Source organism: Schistocerca piceifrons, chromosome 1 (genome assembly GCF_021461385.2).
Source record: "Schistocerca piceifrons isolate TAMUIC-IGC-003096 chromosome 1, iqSchPice1.1, whole genome shotgun sequence".
NCBI lineage: Eukaryota > Metazoa > Arthropoda > Insecta > Orthoptera > Acrididae > Schistocerca > Schistocerca piceifrons.
This window is the reverse complement of record NC_060138.1, coordinates 853,034,092-853,057,146: the sequence shown is the minus strand read 5'-3', so window position 1 is coordinate 853,057,146 and position 23,055 is coordinate 853,034,092. Positions and strand designations below refer to the sequence as shown.

Genomic DNA, 23,055 nt, shown 5'->3' with positions numbered 1-23,055 from the left:
ACGGGTTTAATCTGAAAATGCTGAACGGCACTACGTATAATTGGTTACTGTGATTCTGCACAGATGAAAGGGAATGACAATGAAGAGAAGGGTGTTTTCTCTTTCTTGCTAGATCTCATACTTTTTCAGTAACACTTTAATGATTAATGCTTCAAATGGTAAAAAACATACATGGAATAATGAGGAAGTTGGTCTAGCAGCAGCACTCACAGACAATACTAGAAATGAGAGTGTTAAGTGATTTTTGTTTGTTTGTTAGTTTATTTACATTTTGTGCCTATAGGCCATCAAGCTGATGTCTCTTGCAAACGTCATACGTAAGTTGTGTAGATTACTATAGACACCACTTAAATACAGTAATGATACATACACTTGTATATTTTAAACATAGCTGCACAACAGCAACGGTTTCACGTAATAAAATTATAAACAGCCGACCAGTTGCAATGAATAAAGAAATTCTTTACCTAGGTTTCAACAAATAGAAATTTGCCTTCTTCAGAAGGTAGCAATTTTACATTAGTAAGGACTAATGTACCATCGCCATTTTTACAATTGTTGGCATAGATCCATGTGTCACAGATAAAATATAGCCCTAGAATTAGGGTTTGTCACGTAAATATAAAATAGCTCATGGATCTTGCAGCGCTCACAACTGACAAACCTTAATTCTAGGGCTATATTTTATTTTTGGCACATGGATCTATGCCGACAATTGTAAAAATGGCGATGGTATATTAGTCCTTACTAATGTAAAATTGCTACCTTCTGAAAAATACAAATTTATATTTGTTGAAACCTAGGTAAAGAATTTCTTTATCCATTACAACTGGTCAGCTGTTTATAATTCTATTACATACACTTGTCTTGGTATTCTAATTATATTATGTGTTACAGAGGGGCAGGTAGATTAGAATTCACTGAGTTGGGGAATGCACACTGCATTGATGTTGTGTGTACTAAAGAATAAGAACTGCATTTTTTTATTATTATTTTTTTGCCCCCCCCCCCCCCCCCCATGAAGCTTCAATCCTCCTCCACTAGATACTGAAAATGCTATTTTCAAGCACTTGATCCAATCTGATCGATTTACATTGGACCCTTTAATGAAGACAGTTGAGGAATTTATTGAGTGTTTCACCCAACAGCTTCAACTTTAAATAAAATCATTAAATATCGTAATCTCTGAGTAATTAAAATCAAGTAAGGAAACACTTTGTGACACTTCATACATTATTATGGTGGATTTTGCAGAAAAGTACACGTTTTGCAATGTTGCGCAAGGATTTCACTGGTGCAACATTCAGATTACCCTTCACCCTTTTGTTATGTGCTACGAAAGAGTGTCACTGTATTGTACAATTGTTTGCAGCTTGATACCAATACCTTCTACAATTTCCAGAAAATCGCTCTTACCTATACAGGGTGGTCAGGAACAGTCGGAAAAGTTTCTAAGGTTGTTGTAGAGTAGGTGGTGCTGACAAATAATTCTTCGGAAAAAAATATATCGATACGTTGCGGTATTTCAGAGTTAATCAAGATTGTTCATCCGGCCGTTGTGCGCGCAAACTGAAACCAGATACAGTCATTAGTGTAAATCCGTCTCATAGCTCAGAGACTGCTGAGCCTTTGGCTCGGGTTCGATCCTTACTACCGTCCCAACTCTAATTTTTATATCGGTTATAGGAAACCAAACGAAGCACACTTTTGGCGTGGGATCGTTTGAATTAACTCGGAAACGGAGAAACGTACTGAATTTTTTTCTTAACATTTATTTCTCTGTACAACCGACCCTTTAGCACGCTTACAAGCTTTTCGGGCTGTTTCTAACCAATGTGTCAGTCACTTAAAGTGATGACAGTTCTGCAAATACAAAAACGTAAGAACTTTGTTGTAAATTTGTGCCAACAGAATGGAATTTTTTGCCACTAGTTATGGCAAAAAATACATGTGATGAAGTTGGTGGTCCTATTACGTTTAACCAATATATTAAGTTCACAGCGTCCGACAGACAATCACATTTTAAGTCCAAAAGATCTTTTTACATTTGCCAAAACTCATATTACAGGAATACAACCAGTTTACGTTAAGAAAGAGGAGATAGCAAAATTCACAAATATGTTACAAAAATATTATGAATCTGCTTCTACCATTTCTGGGACAATACCAATAATTTTTTTACACCACTGAGTTAAAACAGGTGCTGATAAAGGGTGTTTCATCACGTACTAAATTCATACGCGTTCACCCTGTGCTTAGAAACCAATGCCTCTTTCACTATAAAGAAGAAATGTTCATTGCAACTATTTACAATAACCAATGGGGACTTGGAAAAATTCTAGACATAATCGAGGAACACAGAGGAAATTGTCGAATTCATGAGACTAAGTTGACCACCTTCAGTTTATTCCTAATATCACTTCATGCGGATGTTTGCTTAGATACTCAATGAAAATATTTTAGGAAGTTTGCTGGCTCCAGTGCAAGCACAAACACTGATCGCCGACACACATTCCGAACACAGTATTCTCCATTAATAACTTGTATCAAAGAAGGAATACATTTTAGAATGCCATGGATATATATTATGTGAACTGAAGATGATTTGGCGTACACTAGCTAATAGTCATAAAATGAAACAAATATATTTTTATTTATGTTCTTTCTAATAACTTTCCTTTAATTTACGTCTATGGTCACTTTTTTGTTAACAGATTACCTGTTTCGGTCTATAATGACCATCATCAGATCTATTTTATAAAAACAAAGTCCTAATGTTCTTTCTTTTTTGAATCACTGAACAGAACACCCTTCCTTCTGATTTTTTATGTTGAAAAGTATAGTAATAGGCATGAGAAGTATGTCACTGATGAAAAATTCCTGAATTTTGCAACACACAATCTTTAGAAACGACTTTCAGTAGGGAACTATACATATTTGTAGGTATGCATAATTTCAGCATCTTAATAACTGTGTATCATGCGTGATCCTTTTACCTTCCTAATTACACCAAATTCAATAAATTTTAGCGGTTGCGAACTTGTCTCTCGAAAACAATTTGCGTAAACGACCCACATTTCAAAATTTGATCAAAAACCTCTCGAAAAATAATTTTAACCGTCTTTCACTACATACTTTCTTACACCAATTTTTCACACACGTCTGTGACAAGAAGGAACACGATTTACTTTGGATGATTGTTCGATTAGGTGAGCCCTGGCTTAGTTCTTATTTAGGAAACCATTGCAGAAAGTAGGCCTAGGATATTCGAGTAATACGAAGGGGGACATCACATCATCTGCATCAGAATTGCCCTGGGAGTCTCACAAAGTTTGATGAGTGGCCCACTATGTTCTTTCTTTATGTTAATGATTTGCCATTTTATTTGAATCGGGCAATCCTGCTGGCAGATTATAGAATCACTGGTTTGAAACCAAACAACGAAGCAACTACAGAGAAAATAGTAAGTGTTAATGCGAAAGTGACATTTCTGCACCAATGGGTTAGCTTTAAACTCTGAAAACACATCTCATGTAGTCTTGTACCGTACTGTCAAAAATATCCCATCTCATATTAACGTAGTATATCAACAAGAAATAATAAACAGCGTGGAGTGGCCTACGTTCGTAGGCGTGTACATCGATGAAAAACTAACTGGAACATAGGCTAGCAGCTCAGCTCCAGCGTTTAGGTTCAGCTACATTTGCCGTAACTACCAACTTTTGCGATATAAATGTCAGTACGTTAACATATTTTCATTCATTCACTGATGTCTCATAGCATTACAATACAACATTCTAGGATACCTCCTCCTTTAGGCAAAAACTATTCATTGCACAAAACAAAGCAATTACAACTGTGTGTGAGGGTTTATACACGTACATCCTACAGACATCTCGTTACGCACTTGGGAAAATTGACCACAGCGTCACAGTACATTACGAAATTAGTTAACAACCACTCACTCGCTTATGGCCGTAAGTTTAGCCATTTTCTTCATCTTACCTGAAATGTGTTCGAGACCATCGTCAAGGCTAAATCTACTGTTTGTTAAAACGAACAGAAACCACTTCACAATGTACTGTAAAATGATGATAAACCTTCGACTTGCATGGCAGAGTGTATGCTTCTGTAAAGTTAGTATTACCTTACTACTTCTAAAAACATAATTTTCAGAGTGCTTAACAACAATTTTTATGCTTTATGATAGAAGATGTACTTCTCGCCTACATGTCTGCACCCTTTACGTAATTCTGATATATGCCTGCCTCTTAAATGGTTCCGGCCGTATTCTTAAGCTTCAATATCAACAAATCACCGTGTATTTTGTGATTAAATGAGAGGCGCTGTGTAACCCAAGCAACATTTAATGTTGCACGGAGCCTGTGGCAATGAGTAAAAATAACGTTGTGTCGTTAAATACGAAACCCACAATTAAAGGAATTTTTGTGTACAATGTGTGGAGGTAATGTCTAATAAAATTGTATTTCGGTAATTTAAGGCTAACAGATGTTAAGCACATTGATTTTTGAACTATCGTCAAAATAGCGCAATCTACTTTAAATACGGCCCTATAAGCATACAAAACACCAGCGTTGACTTATCACGTAGAAAGGGGAAAAATACTTCTTAGAAATAAATTTCTCTATTATAAAATTCACATAATTATTTGGACCAATTACTACTTGGTCAAGCATACACTAGAACTGGCCAAGTGGTCTGGGTGTTCAGATTCTTGATTTCAGTTAGTGGGAACAGTAATGTTACCAACTAACCACCATTGCAAGTTTTTGCCATTTCTCGAATTACCTGCAAGCAGAACCGAGAATTGCTCGCCACTGCAGGCACTGATTTATGTAGACAGTCTAGAAATTGATTTCTTATGGTATCTCACGTTAAAAAGTAAATTGAATGCTCTTTCACGGCATGTTCCACAGCTCTGTGCCACATACAAAAATATCGCGACACGCCGTTTAGCGCCAAAGGATATCTAACGATTTTTATGAGCTTCGTTAACACTGCAAAACGAAGCAAATAACATGTTACTAACATTGTGGTGAAAATTCGTAGTAATACTCAGCAGTCCATAGTGGGTCACAATACGTAAACAAAACTCCTGTGCCAATTTGTAAAACGCGATTTAAGAAATAGAATTACATCGTATGTATTCTTCGAATGCTCGAAAACATGCACAGTTTATGTAGGGGGTTTATATAATTTTCAGTGCTTTAAAGACGCTGCACCACCATGCGCAGACGTGAGAAAAAAGTTCTTGTTTTTAGTTCAAATCTGCCAATCGTTTCGTCCCAAGAAATAAGCATTGGTGTGCAGGATCCCGGACAATGTAGAGGCCGCAGCCCATGTTAAATGGATATACTCCCATAACATGTTTTGTTTACGTCTTAAGCAGCTAAAGCGTTTATTAACAGGTTTCGAAATTTCCAGTTGCTGGCGGTTGTACCATCAAATAAACTTTTTCTATATTTTCCCATTCCCTGTGCCATTGTAAGTTACAGATAAAAGCCCATTTTGCTTTCCACACGTTAGTAGCTATCTCACTAAAAAATGTGAATTCACCGGGACTGAGGCGGTAATTAATTGTGGAATTAAATGAATGAGCCGGTATTCCCATATCAAAAACAAGTAACAACTGTTTGTTGCAACCGTACTTACAAATCACCCGGTTTCCAGCACAGCACGAATGTGACTGGCCAAAGATGTTACATAGAAGAACATATAGAGAAAGGATTTATCTTTACAACAGAGACAGATGTAGAGTTATTAAACTGTTTACGTCTCAGTAGAATTAAAATGCAGCAAAACACTACTGGTCAGTATACAGCACACAAGTGGATACCAAAATATGAATAAATCGAAGCAATGGCTACACGTAGTTCCTGTATTACAGACACTACCCTCTGTAAATAATAAAATTCCCCGCAAAATACATATTAATAGCTTTTTTCAGCAATAATTTAAGTACATGTTACATTCTTCTTTAGCTACAACTGTCCTGCAATCTTTGAGAAACAATTAAGGAAGTATTGAATATCACCTTCCGAAAATTTGAGGAGACTAATTTCACTTATTGCTGCATTGAAGAGATAGTGCAAGTAATGCAGAATGGTTCATACGCCGCCCCACCATGGTCCACATTTATTCCCTGGTGGACGAACCTAAGGATTATGTTGCCCACGGGAGCTTAACATGGCGGAGAGCGTATTCGGTACAGCGGGAAATTTGTGCACATGCGTAATTCTATTGAAAGGGGCACATCACCCCGAAATTGTAGCAATGGCAACAGAATGGGCTGATTGTTATTTGGACGTAACTTAGCACTGCTCTTTCCTCCCTCAACAAACACCTACATAGTCACTGCACACCATGGCTTTTCACATCATAATATGGAATGTGGCGACTGCAGCGCCACCCTGTCTGGTTGCTAATTGTTTTAGGAAGTTCACCAAGGTTGTGTTCGACGATATGCTGCTTTTGACACAGAAACAAAGAGTAGGATTTGCCTTCGCCGTTTTAGAGGTAGCAATGCCAAGAAAAGTCGAGAGAAAGCTGTGGGCAAAGAGGTGACACGCAAAGAAGGGAATTCACCCGCGCTCTGTTACTTAACCGTAGAACACTAAAGGGGAAAAATTGTACATTGTAACTAAATCATTGTAAATTTTACTGTTACATATTTTATACACTGGAAGTCATAATGTATAGCTTATGCAGAAGTTAATTACAATTATAAGGTCTGCAAAGGCATGTCAGGTAAAAAAATAAGAACAAAATGTTCTGTTATACACCCTATACGGGCAATACCAGATTGGCGGGAACTGCGAATTGGTACCAACGCAATAGTAAATTGCAAAGATATGAGAGCCGATGATTTTCGTAATTATCTAATAAATGCGAAGTGGTAGTTGGAGCTAAACGCATGGGACATTACACTTTGGAAATCTTTCAAGCATTCAATATTCCGAGATCCAGTGTCAAAAGTGTGCTGAAAATAGCAAATTTCCGGAATTACCGGTCACCACGGACAACGCACAGCCGACGACCTTCACCTAACGACCGAGAGCAGGGCGTTTGCGTGGAGTTGTCAGTGCTAACAGACAAGCAACACTGCGTGACATAACCACATAAATCAATGTGGCTCGTAGGACGAACGTGCCAGTCAGGGCGGTGAGGTGAAATTCTGCGTTAATGGGCTGTGGCACAAGCCGAAAGACGCGAGTGGCTTTTCTAACAGTGCATCGGCTGCAGCGCCTCTACTGGGCTCGTGACCATATCGATTGACCCTACACGACTGAAAAACCGTGGCTTGGTCACATGAGTCCTGATTTCAGTTGGTAAGAACTGACACTAGGAGTTCGCGTGTGGCACAGGCCCCAAGAAGCCATGGACCCAAGTCGTCAAAAAAACACTGTGCAAGCAGATGGTGGCTCCATAATGGTCTGGGCTATATTTACATGGAATGGACGGAGTCCTCCGGTCCACATGAACCGATCACGGACTGGAAATTGTTATGTTTGGCTGCAATGAAACCATCTGCAGCCATTCATGGACTTCGCGTTTCCAAACAACCGAATTTTTATGGATGACAATAGGCCATGTCACCGGGCCACAACTGTCTGCGATTGGTTTGAAGAGCATTCTGAACAATTAGAGTGAAAGACTTTGCCATCCAGATCGCCCAACATGAATCCCATTGAACATATATGGGACATTATCGAGAAGTCAGTTCATGCACAATATCCAGCACCGGCAACACTTTCGCAGTTATGGACGGCTATATTGGCAGCATGACTCAATACTTCTGCAGGGAACTTACCAACGACTTATTGAGTCCGTTCCATGTCGAGCTGCCGCACTACGCAGGGCAAAAGGAGGTCGGACACGATTTTAGGAAGTATCCCAAGATTTTCGTCATCTGTGTACTTGACCTGAGAACGTTCTCAGCTTGACTAAAAGGGTGGGGGAAATTGCTCAGCGCGAAGAATATCCTCAAATTTCTTATGAATAAAACTAGCAAAGCTTCTCATAAACGGAGAACACGACCGTTTTTAGGTGAGATCCGTATCATGCTTCAGGTTCAGTAAGTCCTATCAAGTTTAACCGAGATTTTTTTTGTAAAAAATGGTAGAATTAATGTTGCTCGGAAGGCAAAAAGAGAGATACATAGCCCGATTAAATACTGAAGAGAGAGACGGTGGAAGTTTATACAGGTTTAAGAATAAAAACATATTTGGCTGACGATTCACTTCCTTCCCGAAAACCGCGAAAGAAGAGTGGGGAGGGGGAAGGAGCTGTCAACCGATGCGAAAATGGAAATATTTGTGCTATTTAGCAGACCATGGTTTTAGGATTGTTGTAAAGGGTGACTTGGGTATACACGAGAAAACTGTGACACAGACATTTTCAGGTGTTCATCATGTTACCCTAAAAGCACCCAGAAACGTTGGGGATTTATGAGGTTGAAGATCTCAAAGATACGTTTTCACACACATAGGAAATTATATGGTGTTAGACAGCTCGCACAGAGTTTCGGTTTGGAGTAGATAACAATGCGCTGTATTCTTAAGATGTCGTTCGCATGATGTTTTCTCCTGAACTTCGATAGCAAGAAACTTTTCCGCATGTCGAAAATACTGTAACATCGTCGGAAAATCAATATTCGTAAGCTGTCCGTAAACGTCTTAAAAATTTGCTGCCGCACTTAAAACTACACTCTAAACATAACGAACTCTTCCAGAACACATTGATGCCAGTTCTATATTTGTACGCTAAATAGTTTGCCTATTTGAGTGAGCTGATTGAAATGCATGATCACGCGCGCATTATGTACCAGACGTAGCATATAACACATACCAAGAACATTCTCAGCTGAGGAGGAAGTGAGAAAGAACTCACTCGTCGGAGAACATCCTCGAAATTTTCATAGGACACAGATCTTTCTCACAGAACATTCTTTTGCTCAGAGTATCTTCTCCGGAGAATGTTCTCCGTTTTATTCATATGATCCATTACACGTAGCCTCGGATTTTTTAGGTTCTGACAATCTTAAATTAGGTGCTTAAATAGGTTCTATCACTTACAAAATTAGGTTATAAAAATCAGAAAATAAGTGACCAAAATCTGACATTTTATTGTCTAGAAAGACTAATAGATTGACAAAAATCCACATTATATTATTGTCCATGTCCATAACTACAGTAACAGTAAATAACTAACACTTCCTCCAGATTTTCCGTTGAGAAACTGCATCTCTCGATTGTTAATAGCATCTTATATGTCCAGAATAATCGTTCCACGTCAACAGATGTCACCGCAGCATATTTAAATGACGGTATTAGGCGCATTGGGACTGCACACTCACGTTCCCTAGCGAGTAAGTACGGGTTCTGGTTGAAGTGGTACGTTGGGAAGTTCCTCACGAAATAACTGCATTCTTGCACATGCTTTAATAAAAACCTTTTCTGATGGCTGAAAATAGCTTATTTACATATGGAAATTCGAGACGTATCGTCTCAGCTACACGATTCGTCGCTTGGGCAAGACATGTGATATGAAGCAAAGCTGCTAAAATACTATCAACAACTCAACAGCTGCAATCATGTATCCGGCTGCATCAGTGTACATTAAAGTACTTTATTTTCATCTAGACTGTTGGGGGAAAGTAATTTGAGGGCTTTATTAAAAATGTGTGCAATTGTTTCCTGCTTAGTCTTTTTTAGCTCCTTGCTACAGATCAGATGAGGTACAGAGCGAGTGTCAGGATCTAACTTTCCAACAATCAATAAGCCACATATCGACCTTGTCTTGTCAGCTGTCTCATCGACAGAGATCCACATGTATGAATCGCCTATATGTACCTTTATCCTTCTCAATGTATTTTCATATAAAGTATCTAAATAGTTCTTTCTCGGTGTGGATTCTGATGGAATGCTGCAGTGACAGTGTTTCTCTAGAAGACTTTGGAACTGGCTTTTTTCAACTGCATTGAATTGTATGTTTGCTGCAACAATGGCTGGACACAGGTCGAGATGATATTCGTTTTTGTTTGTTGCATTTGGTTTAGTTACAAACGTACGTTTCAAGTTTGATTCTTTTTTTTTTTAATCTGCCTGGTGATTAATCCCTGCAACATGCTGACTTAATTGCAACCTCTGATCAGGATGTAACTAAAAACAAAAAGAAATGAGAAATACTTTATGGAATAATTTACGTACGAGATCTACGCAGCAAAATTAACTTACATGAAGGGTTTAGAACAATATTTTTGCATTCGCATGTGTCTGGTCCAAGTTAACTCTGGAATGACAGTGGCATCACTGTTTTCTGAGTGGACGTAGCAGATGAAAGGTTAACATTTTACTTACGTCTTCGTTGCGCGCATTGCACAGAATAACGCTTCCGTCTGCAGAAAAATCAGGAAATTCTTGTAACCAAAGACGAATCAGAGATGATTTGGAGCTGGCTACTTTCCGGATGCTTGACTTTCCACAAATACACTGTCGCTGTGATTTCACCACATCCAAGCAGCACGTTGACCGACTGAGTGAAGAAGCTGGTGTTTCTTAAACAGTCTGTTCAGACAGGGCAGGTAGGCGCCCGAGGCTTATCACTAGGCTGCTCCGTGTCTTGCCGGCCCATTTGACGGGTCACAGCCAGCGTCAACCTTCTCGTCTGACTCACGATTGGCGTTCACAGTCACAGCCAGCGTTAACGCTCTCGTCTGACTCACGATTGGCGTTCATGCATGCAAACAAACCAGTTATCATTCAATTACTGCTTTCTAAGTAGCCGGGAAGATCAGAAGAGTAGTTTTAGTCATGTTGTTCTTGTTGTGGTCTTCAGTCCTGAGACTGGTTTGATGCAGCTCTCCATGCTACTCTATCCTGTGCGAGCTTCTTCATCTCCCAATACGTACTGCAGCCTACATCCTTCTGAATCTGTTTAGTGTATTCATCTCTTGGTCTCCCGCTACGATTTTTACCCTCCACGCTGCCCTCCAATACTAAGTTGGTGATCTCTTGGTGCCTCAGAACATGTCCTACCAACCGATCCCTTCTTCTTGTCAAGTTGTGCCACAAACTCCTCTCCAATCCTATTCAATACTTCCTCATTAGTTACGTGATCTACCCATCTAATCTTCAGCATTCTTCTGTAGCACCACATTTCGAAAGCTTCTATTCTCTTCTTGTCTAAACTATTTATCGTCCACGTTTCACGTCCATACATGGCTACACTCCATACAAATACTTTCAGAAACGACTTCCTGACATTTAAATCTATAATCGATGTTAACAAATTTCTCTTCTTCAGAAACTCTTTCCTTGCCATTGCCAGTCTACATTTTATATCCTCTCTACTTCGACCATCATCAGTTATTTTGCTCCCCAAATAGCAAAACTCCTTTACTACTTGAAGTGTCATTTCCTAATCTAATTCCCTCAGCATCGCCCGATTTAATTCGACTACATTCCATTATCCTCGTTTTGCTTTTGTTGATGTTCATCTTATATCGTCCCTTCAAGACACTGTCCATTCCGTTCAACTGCTCTTCCAAGTCCTTTGCTGTCTCTGACAGAATTACAATGTCATCGGCGAATCTTTAAGTTTTTATTTCTTCTCCATGGATTTTAATACCTACTCCGAATTTTTCTTTTGTTTCCTTTACTGCTTGCTCAATATACAGATTGAATAACATCGGGGAGAGGCTACAACCCTGTCTCACTCCCTTCCCAACCACTGCTTCCCTTTCATACCCCTCGACTCCTATAACTGCCATCTGGTTTCTGTACAAATTGTAAATAGCCTTTCGCTCTCTTTATTTTACCCCTTACACCATCAGAATTTGAAAGATTATTCCAGTCAACATTGTCAAAATCTTTCTCCAAGTCTACAAATGCTAGGAACGTAGGTTTGCCTTTTCTTAATCTAGCTTCTAAGATAAGTCGTAGGGTCAGTATTGCCTCACGCGTTCCCATATTTCTACGGAATCCAAACTGATCTTCCCCGAGATCGGCTTCTACCAGTTTTTCCATTCGTCTGTACAGAATTGGCGTTAGTATTTTGCAGCCGTGACTTATTAAACTGACAGTTCGGTAATTTTCACATCTGTCAACGCCTGCTTTCTTTGGGATTGGAATTATTATATTCTTCTTGAAGTCTGAGGGTATTTCGCCTGTCTCATACATTTTGCTCACCAGATGGTAGAGTTTTGTCAGGACTGGCTCTCCCAAGGCTGTCAGTAGTTCTAATGGAATGTTGTCTACTCCCGGGGCCTTGTTTCGACTTAGGTCTTCCAGTGCTGTATCAAATTCTTCACGCAGTATCATATCTCCCATTTCATCTTCATCTACATCCTCTTCCATTTCCATAATACTGTCCTCAAGTACATCGCCCTTGTATAGACCCTCTATATACTCCTTCCACCTTTCTGCTTTCCCTTCTTTGCTTAGAACTGGGTTTCCATCTGAGCCCTTGATATTCACACAAGTGGTTCTCTTTTCTCCAAAGGTCTCTTAATTTTCCTGTAGGCAGTATCTATCTTACCCCTAGTGAGGTAAGCCTCTACATCCTTACATTTGCCCCCTAGCCATGCCTGCTTAGCCATTTTGCACTTCCTGACAATCTCATTTTTGAGACGTTTGTATTCCTTTTTGCCTGCTTCATTTACTGAATTTTTATATTTTCTCCTTTCATCAATTAAATTCAATATTTCTTCTGTCACCCAAGGATTTCTACTAGCCCTCTTCTTTTTACCTACTTGATCCTCTGCTGCCTTCACCACTTCATACTTTTAGTCATACAAATTTTGACTGGATTTTTAAAAATCAGACACAGTCAGGTTCTAACATGAAATTAAGTATTTTCAGTACTATAAAATTACAATTTTCGATAAAATATTTGCGTGATTCTTAGCTGGGAAGGCCACGAGAGAATGTTAGTAATAACAAATTTTATTTAATTGGATTTTTAAGATTTACGTGCAATCTGGTACTAACCCGAAATTAGGTAATTTTAGGTGCTACGAAACTAGCGTTTTCGATCATAAATTGGCGTAATTCGTGTATGTACTACATTTATTGCCTTTATTTAGTGAGGAACGAAATAGGTTTTTACCTAAAATCCGAGGTACAATTATAAGTGACGAAACTTCCACTTGCACTGAGTACACTTATTTGAACACATATGTGTGTTAAAAGTAGCCCCCCCCCCCCCCCTTTGAATGCGAATGCAATATTTCGACTTCTGAAATGAACAGCTACAACAATGGACAGTTTTATGCAATAAGCGATTGTTAGCATTCTTCTGTCAGCATTTCAGTTTATTTCATCAGCAAAGTTAGACGTTTATCTTTGCGGTCTGCAGAACGACTGTCTCGATAGACGAAAGAATTGAGGTTGTGAAAGTATATGTTAAAACAATTTCGATTAAGGTAACTCGTGAAATTTTCGGGGTCAAATATCCGGAGGGAGGACTACCAGCGAAGAGAGCAATACAGAGTTTGTATAAAAATTGGCGCAGCCAAGGATCTGTGCAAAAATGTAGAACGACACAGAACTACTTCAGTTCGCAAGCCAGAAGTTACTGCAGACACTCGCCGAAGACTTATTAAGAGCGCAGTCTACACGTAAATTAGTCAAATAGGCGCACGTAAGTAGGAGGTGTTGCCAGCGATATTGAAAAGTCTTAGTCTGAAACCATATCGTGTGATAGTTATGTAGCAATTACGGGAGGATGACAGTCAGAAACCGGTCGATTACCGCACGCGGCTTTTGAATAACATCAGCGATGGTTTGTTATACCCTTTCCATTACATTATGAGAGATGAAGCAAGGTTTCATCTTCCCGATCATGTGAATTCACAGAACACAAGGTACTGGACAATGGAGAACCCTAACACTGTGTCAACCACTATTACACGATGAAGGGAAAAAAAATCGGCGTTTGGTGCGGTGTAACAGGGAACGCACATCACTGGACCGACATTATACAGCTTCTTCCAGGAGGATGGGGCAACATACCACACGTCGAAGGTATCCCTGGAACGGTCAGCGAACATTTATGGCCACCATGTTCGCCAGATCTATCCTCACGTAATTTTTTTCCTGTGGAGTCACTTTAAGAGAGATGTCTATGAAACATATCGACACACAAAACTGGAACTGAAAGACATCAGCCGTGAAGTTGCCGCATTGTATCCGAAAATTAAGCCCGGTGAGTAGATATGCTTAGACGTGCACAGCTGTGCATTGATGTTGCAGGGGGTCACTTTCAACATCTATAATTACAATTTTCACCGTACTTTTTATTGTGAATGAATGGTAAGTCCATTTCAGTTCTTCGTTTGTGTCATTTAACTGCATTTCCTTTATACTCTCACGGGCTACTTTTATCTGCACCATCCAGTCTATCACTAACCACAGAAGAGTTGTTGCTCTCATGGCCACTGTAGTATGTCATACTACTTGCTCTCCCGATGAATCGCAAAAATAAGTACTGTGTAACGCGGTCGACAGAAATCGGTCGATTTGGTTGTGGTGATAAACTGATCTATAGCGTAGCCCAGATCTACGTTGGGGTGAAGTACGATAATTTGGTTGAGAGTTAGCGAAGCCAACGAATGCTAATGCCAAATAAACGCTGTAGTAACAGAGCTCACTGTAACGCAGCCTAATGTTTACATTCGCGCCATGTTTGACCCCTTAAGACCTGAATAAATTTCTAGGTGAAAGATAAAGTCATGGAGCTTTAGTGATACCCGAAACTCAGAAGAATGCAGCACTTGTTAGAAGCGTTGGTAGCTTCCTAAAGAATCAGCACCTACCGGCAATGGCATTCAGAAATAGTTAACCTTCCAATTATTAACACATCATTTGTATGATGCGAATTCGTGACACTCGGCATTAAGGGTTAATCAGTCGATTTCAACCAAACGCTGTTGTATCGCAGACCTCATTTCAAGTGCCAACACTCTCCTGAGCCTTTCTTCAGACTGTAATTTAAAATTTATCTTTTATCATATATGTAACTACATCACCTTTCAGTGGAGGCTGTGGCTCAAATGTCAATATGCTTGATGATTGTAATAGCAAATGGTATTCCAGCAGGATAACACGCTCCTGCACTACACGTCACATTACAAACTCCTTGATGAATATACAAATCTTTGTCTAGAATGCCCGGTGCCCAAATTTGTCATCCAAAGAGCATGTACGGGATGTGATGGAAAACGTGTACTCTCATACCTGTCTCCAGACACCAGTCTTCACTAACTGATACAGCATGTATTTCAGGCAAGAAATTCCTAGGAATGGTAATCTGATATAGCTCCATGCCACAACTAATACAACACCGTATTGGCGTCCGAGGCGTCACACAGTCATGACGAGGATGAACATTACGCCCGAATGAAAGTTTGATCATTTAATCCTCATTGTATGATGAGCATCTCAATCAAGTTCGATAAATATCAGACACGTGTTTCATGATGTAACATTTTCCATTTCCGTCGGTATAATTTCGTATGAAATTTTTACTAACACGGCTGCAGTTCGTAGAAGGTGAGATACTGTAAGACATTCATGCCTTGAAAGCCTTGTGCCCCACATCCATATACCGGCTCAACAGTTTTGTGGAATACAGGGAAACTAGCCATTTTATTAAAGAAATTTAACTGCACAACGTGTACTCACTACGACTGACCAGGTAAGTATATTAGAACCAGCAACTTCTATTAGGCCAAGGCTTAGCCTAGAAATATCAATACAAATAACCACTCAGAAGGCTCTCAGCTACACAGAAGCTTCGAAGAATGGAGACTGATTTTGTTGTGATTACTGGGCTAGAAGGGACAAGAAATTCGTGCTGGCTTACGAAATAAAGATTAGGTTGATGATATGGCTCTATAACGAATGCTTCTACACGCCGAAAAGTAACTGCATAGTCACATATCTTCCACTGCATATACGAAGCACTTTAAGTGAGATCACTCAACAGTGGACAAAAAAATCTTCCATTGTAATTCGAGATCACAAAGCTGATGCTAAACTCACAATTACACACTCACTGGGAGCTCTGTAATGAGAAAAGCCTACTGCTGCTTTTCTGAAAACGAAACCTCTGGCAAGGTAGGCAAATCAGCCAGTTTCAACAGAGTAAGAAAATATATAAAAGTACCAACAGCCCATCTTTTAAACCACCTCATACTATTAATCATGAAGAAGTGAAACGCAAAATGACATGAGCAACCCAAATTAAAAGGCAAAGACTACGCCAATATTAACTTGATACTACTCCGGAAGGTTCCAGAACACTTTAACACGCCCCACGTTCTACCGCACATGCTAACGGAAACGTCTACAACGCACTTGCTCAGTGGCATCTACGTTTTGCGACAGACGTAAAGAAGAGGGTGACGCCTAAATACTCACTTTTTATTGAAGTGCAGGTCACATTTTAATGTAACACAAATCGACAATTGTGCATTTACATTACGTAATTACGAGTGCAAATGTCGTGATGAAGCTCTGTAATAATGGAAAACTACAGTAGCTAGGAATGGGGCTGTGAAAGGTCAAAACAGCATCTTTTCGATAGAGTGGTTAACTAAACAATCTTCTACACAGGATATTCAGATTTTTTTAAAAATAAACGCTATAATTACCTTTTATTTTTCCAAGAAATGTCCTGCTTCCACATTCTAAACTAAGTTTTTATCACCTCACCGACTGTATCTGTGTAATCTGGTGACCTTAGAATTGCTGTGTCCTAACAGCGTGTAGGGCAGCAGCCTACTCACGCCGTCATAAATGCACATCAGTCTTTCCATTGTGTGCCAGCCAGTCCGCTGTAACTAGCTCTGACGTCATAAATGTTGCGCAATACTTTAAAAATCAAGTAAATAACCTAAAATGTTTCTAGCATGTCAGGAGTAATACTAAATTAATGTGTGTTGAATATCAGTTCAATAACCTTAACCATTTTCGAAATTTGGACGTTTTTCTGTAAAAATCATTGGCGCAACAGAAAAGAGCTAGAGATTTAAAAATTTATACTTAGATTCCTTTTCAATAATAATTTAATAGAAACAGTCTTCTGGATCTCAAAAATTAAGATTTTAGTTGAAATTCATAATTTTCTGGTTTTTGTCTTAAAACTTAAGGAAGCAAGATAGATTAAGTAGGCTAATAAATAAGGCTAGGATGTTTAAATTTAATTAGAAGGGAGATCCGCTATAACCATAAAGATGTGAAGTTTCAACTCAATAACTGTAAAACTATAGCGATAGCGTATCTCCAAAGGGCAGGTTCAGAGCTCATCTACTGCGTGTAATGTAATTAAATTATTTCTCTCGCCTAAAATATTTAACTTAGCCACGTCAAACTTTTATTATGATTACTTACCTGTGTGCTGAATGCACATTTAAATTGAGAGCTTCATCGGCCATCAGCAAAGGAAGCTATGATTTATTCGGTAACTTAAAGTGGTGCATTACTAGCCCAGCGGTGCCCAGCGGTTAGTCGGGAGAGCCGATTTGATCAGGCGTTCCATTAGCCGTCCGCACCGCGGCTTTATATATAAGAACGCTGCGCTAGGAACGAAGGCCCCAGTTCTCTCCAGACGCTGAATAGCACGCCATCTGTGTCGGGAGTCGCGTCGGTATCATTGCCACAAACAGCCCCGGATGCCGTATTAAGCTACTCGGGATACGCATAACCATTTTCGAGTGAAGTGTTAATTCTAGGATGACTTTAATTATCGATCTTCAGTTTGCGTATTGTCGTATTTTCACGTGCCGCCGCGGGACATACATTTTACCATTATTTAGCGTGGCGTTTGATGAACCTAATCATCAAATTGTGGCGAGCATTCATTTAAACATTTAATTTGGACATTTATAGCTGCATCAGCGCATTAGACTCTGAACTGCTCTGTTAGTTAGATTGTGTGGATTCTTTTGTTTTCATCTGTGACTTTCAGAATACAGAACGTTTCTTCACGACCGTTTTTGATTATAAATCCCAGACAACCTCCTAATTCATCAGAGCTATAAGCTGTAACTATAAGTGTATTCTCAGAAGAAGTGGGCACTAGGAATTCTAATTACAGGCTTCACGTTTTGCTAATCACATTCTGGTTGCCAATATTGTAGTTAGAGAGCCAGTGTTGAGAACGGCAAACAACAGCATAAATAATAGGAACATTTATATAACAATTAATTCCATCCGCCGCCCCTCATATGGTTAATCGGCCGGGAAGTGTTACAACATTCAAACATTTATACAACAGTAAATTTTCGAGCCAGCCGCCCCACATATGGTGCATCGGCCGGGAAGTGTTACAACATTCAAACAAAAATACAACAGTAAATAATTCCACCCGCCGCCCCACAAGCGGCAGTGATTTAGTACTTCCTGACTCCTCTACATATCATTCATATTCTCCAAACATCAACACCCAATTTAATTTTCGAACACAAAGAGTTTTTTTATCAGCGCTTGTAATAACGAATGTGGCATATTTACCTCAGCATAACAGGAAAATCTTTAGTCAAACGCTTACATTCATTTTCACGATATGGGTCGGAATCAGCACATCGCCGTGGATTACTTCAGTGTATATGCGATTCTTCGCTCTGCTGTTGTAATAATACAACTTCTTTCGATTAATTAGAATTCGTATCTCCAACACACTGAGATTTCTTACGAGAAACACCCCAACATTTTGAAGCCATTTGAATTTTAGGTTTCGTGTTATTCATATTTTTATTTCACACCATATAGGCTGTGTCTCGACTAGTCGTCAGGGACATTTTCTCTGATGTTTCGGCAGATATTTGCAATTTCGTTTTTGCAGTGTGTAGCTCGAGTCAGTACAAACAAATACTGGTCATGACGTGTTTTATGCGACGCCCAGTTTGTTTTACGTTACGAACAAAATGATTTCTCAAGCGAAATTTTACGAGCCCGTTCGATAGAACGGACCCAAAATAGCCTAGTTTCATATTGGTTTTATTGATATGTCTTAGAAGGCACAGTAAAACACTAAGAATAACCAGTACTCCAGCAACAGCATCACCTTGGCCCGCACTGACTGCCACCTCCATGCAGCAGCGCTGCTCAACTGCTGCTGGAGTACTGGCTATTCTTAGTGTTTTACTGTGCCTGCTAAGTCATATCAATAAAACCAATATGGAACTAGGCTATTTTGTGTCCGTTCTATCGAACGGGCTCGTGAAATTTCGGTTAGAAATCAGTTTGCTCGTAATGGGAAACAAACCGATGCTTTCCGTCAACATTGGGCGTCGCATGAAAGACGCATGTACTGACTCCAGCTACACATTGCGAATATCTGCGGAAGCATCAGAGAGAATGCGCCTGACAACTCTTACAAGGGATGTCCTGTGTATACGTCTTTTAAGCCATCATTGCAGAGCGGAATTGTTTAACGAAGTAACCAGAAATAATCCTCCACGAAAATTATTAAGTGTTGGGTCTCACAGTCTGTCGTTTTCGGTGTCTTGTTATATTTCAGCACACACTATACCTGCATAATAGTTAACTCCCGCCTTACTTATCTACGGAAGCATCCATCTCAGAAATCAAATTCGGGCCGTTGTAACGCTGGCTAGCTTCGCGTTACTTGATGCAGCACGACTCAAAAATGGTGCCAGGTGTTAAATTACGCCTCTCAATTAAGATGTACCTTTCTCTTCGTTTATCCTGTTGTGCGGCGTACGCTGGCATTTATTTATTAATTCTATTTTATCTTAATTTTGTAGCCGGATGTCACGTTAATAGTGGTTTCCCCCGCCAGACTGGCCCTCACGTAGTGCGGGGTGCCTACATAGTACGAATTAAAGTGGCCGCAAATTATTTCACTGCTACTAAAAAAATAAAATTCAAACTAATAGACAGGGAATGACGTCACATAAATGAAAACCGATTCGAGAAAATACGTTCAAATGGCTCTGAGCACTATGCGACTTAACTTCTCAGGTCACTAGTCCCCTAGAACTTAGAACCTAAGGACTTCACACTCATCCATGCCCGAGGCAGGATTCGAACCTGCGACCGTAGCAGTTCCAGACTGCAGCGCCTAGAACCGCACGGCCACTTTGGCCGGCTGAAAGATATGAACGGATAAATTAAATTTAAAGTTTATTAGCTCATAAATGCCTTTAAGCCTTCTCAAGGAATAAAGTGTCCACTCATAGCGCATGAACAGCACTCTCAAAGAAACAGCTTCAGAATTTTTGTTAAAGCAAAACGAATTATGAGCCACAATGTTGTAATCATAACGCGTGGGCTTTCACGGCCGGCGTCTTCATTCGTTAAAACTTCCGGGCTGAGAGGCCGTGTAAAACTACTACTTCCTGACGTTTCGTTGCCAACTGCGTGGTCCCGTTTACATAGCGGTCGACTTTGCACCAACGATGTGACAATCTATTATCTTCAACCGAGAATAATGACGTTAGTCAGAAATATACTTACAGTCGACCACACGTGACGTATGGTGGTGCCCTCTATGCACTCCTTATAAACGGGACCTCAATGGCCTGACAGCCAGTCGGTGACTCACCTCGAAAGATGTTCCCAGCAGTTGGCAACGAAACGTAAGGAAATAGTAGTTTTACAGATCGACCACGGCCTCTCAGCCCGGAAGTATTAACTAATGTACCCACAATGTTGATTCTGAGGATTGAAAAAACGCATTTTGGTGCCAACTAATTAGCAACATAATAAATACAGAGGCAGTGTTAGCAAACTATCGTAACTATCTCTACAGTCCAATTTTCATTATGTTTAAAAACAGATGGGTAATAGCAAGTACTGAATATGTATGTTAATTATCTCACTGATAAAATGAGAACAACGAAAAAAAAACCAAGTACCCCAAGCCACTATTGAAAAACTTCTGATATTCTAGCGCAAATACATGTGTGTCTAATATTTGTGGTAGTAGTAAGTCCAATGTAAATTTTACTGCATAAGGATCACGTGTAACTAGCAAAGACATTACGTTGGAAACTTTTTGAACAGACAATGAATCTCATACCTCTTTCACAGCTCAAAGTAATCATTGCGCAAGCACAAATCATGAACAGTATTTTGTGTGTGTGTGTGTGTGTGTGTGCGTGTGTGTGTGTGTGTGTGTGTGTGTGTGTGTGTGTGTGTGTAGTTTATAATATTGTGTACAAAAACTGTAATATTGTGATTCTTGCGACGTTAGATCGCATCCTATGTGAGGTGGTGGTGGGGGAGGTGGGGAGGGGGGGGGGGGAAGTGGCGGGCGGGCGGCCATGTTGGATTAGGACTGTTTGCTTTAATAGACCATCTGCTGCGGGCGTAGTATGTGTTAATAAGCGGCGTGTCGGTGGCCACTGATGTGGTTGAAATTTTACGGGTGTTTATTTCTGCGCGAGTGGACTTTAACTTTGAACACCGGAGCAGTTAATAAATAGTATGAAGGCTTTCACGACCGGATGACATATCTTCTGGTAAACCTTGCGGGATATACGGTCGTGGTCCATGAAACTCTTCAGCTCCTAACGTTTCGTCCAGAGCTGCGCTGGACATCTTCAGAGGGGTGTTTCTCCTCCGATGAGTCTTGCCGACTGACGGGTCGGACGTCTGAGAGCGACTTATGTATCGTAGAAAGTGGGCGTGACCAGAGTTACACGTGATATGCAGAGATAACCTTTGTCAGAGATAAAACTTAACTATCGATCGTTATCTTGTCACGGATAAAACTGTCTAGCAATTCTGTAGTGCTGCTGTCCAAATATCACTAAGTTTCATGGTCTCTTCTTTCCGATTAAAATTATCCCTATGTTTATATATTTCAATTGCTTCTCTACAAAGCCGTGGGTAATAGTTCGTCGTCGTCGTAGATAAAATTTTTGTTTCGGAAAACTTCACACTTGATGATTTCCTGGCTGAAAAGCGTGTTCTGCTACAGCCGATTTATCTGTTTTTCCTAATCGGCAAAGACTTCTGTGTTCTTTTAACCGTGTATTTACGCTTCTTTTTGTTGTTCCAACATAAACTTTACCACATGTACACGGAATTTTATATACGCCACTGGCTGATAGAGGAGCGCTCTCAGACGTCCGATCCGTCAGTCGGCAAGACTCATCGGAGGAGAAACACCCCTCTGAAGATGTCCAGCGCAGCTCTGGACGAAACGTTAGGAGCTGAAGAATTTCATGGACCACGACCGTATATCCCGCAAGGTTTACCAGAAGATAGTTAATAAATATTTGACAATTTTGTGTTTTGGAACACACTTCACTAACGATGATTCTGTGTGCAATTTAATAAAATTATTAGAAGATAGCAGAAGAACTGAAGGGTAACGAGACAGGTGTGTGGCCATCCCCTAGACGCAAACGAAGAGAACGAACCTTAAATCGGTCATGCACATAATTAACCCTTTGAGACATAGAGGAAGTATGATAAGGAGGCTTTTTTAAGAAACTGAAATCAACATAAATCATCATCACAGTATTGTGTTGTAACGTAGCTGCAGCTTCAGTTGTCTGGTAATATGACATACGCACCCGAAAATAATCAGACATCCATTTTTATTTTTATTTTTTACTTTTTGGCAGAGTATATGCGGCAAAGAACATCGGGGATAACACACTTGCGCCAGAAAATCTTATTGGTCACACTAGATTTTCTGGTATTCATCACAATACATACTTACGCTCTCCAAAGCTGTATTTCTAGAAACTTTCAAGTTATTCTCAACTGCCGATTGCCATAACTTGCCGCCTCCTCTTCCACCTTACAGTATCAGGATCAAACTCTTACTCTACACTCTCCACTCCAACATCTGCAATTGACCAACATACGCTAGTTTGCGCAATTATAACTGCTACACCCCACCTCAAACCACCGCACTCTCGACTTTTGTTCTGGAATCCTTGAAACTCGCACAATCGCAATAACACCAAATGAAAACATAGCATGTTTTAAAAAGATTCGTACAGTTTCAAAACGATTCCACCAGACAGTATCTTCTACACAATCGAACACA

The 23,055-nt window shown here is 39.9% G+C and overlaps 1 protein-coding gene across 1 annotated transcript in view; it reads right to left on the bottom strand.

The window, feature by feature from the left end:
• LOC124715651 overlaps nucleotides 1–23,055 on the bottom strand; it is a 622,306-nt gene that overhangs the window by 296,346 nt on the left and 302,905 nt on the right. The window lies entirely within an intron of this gene.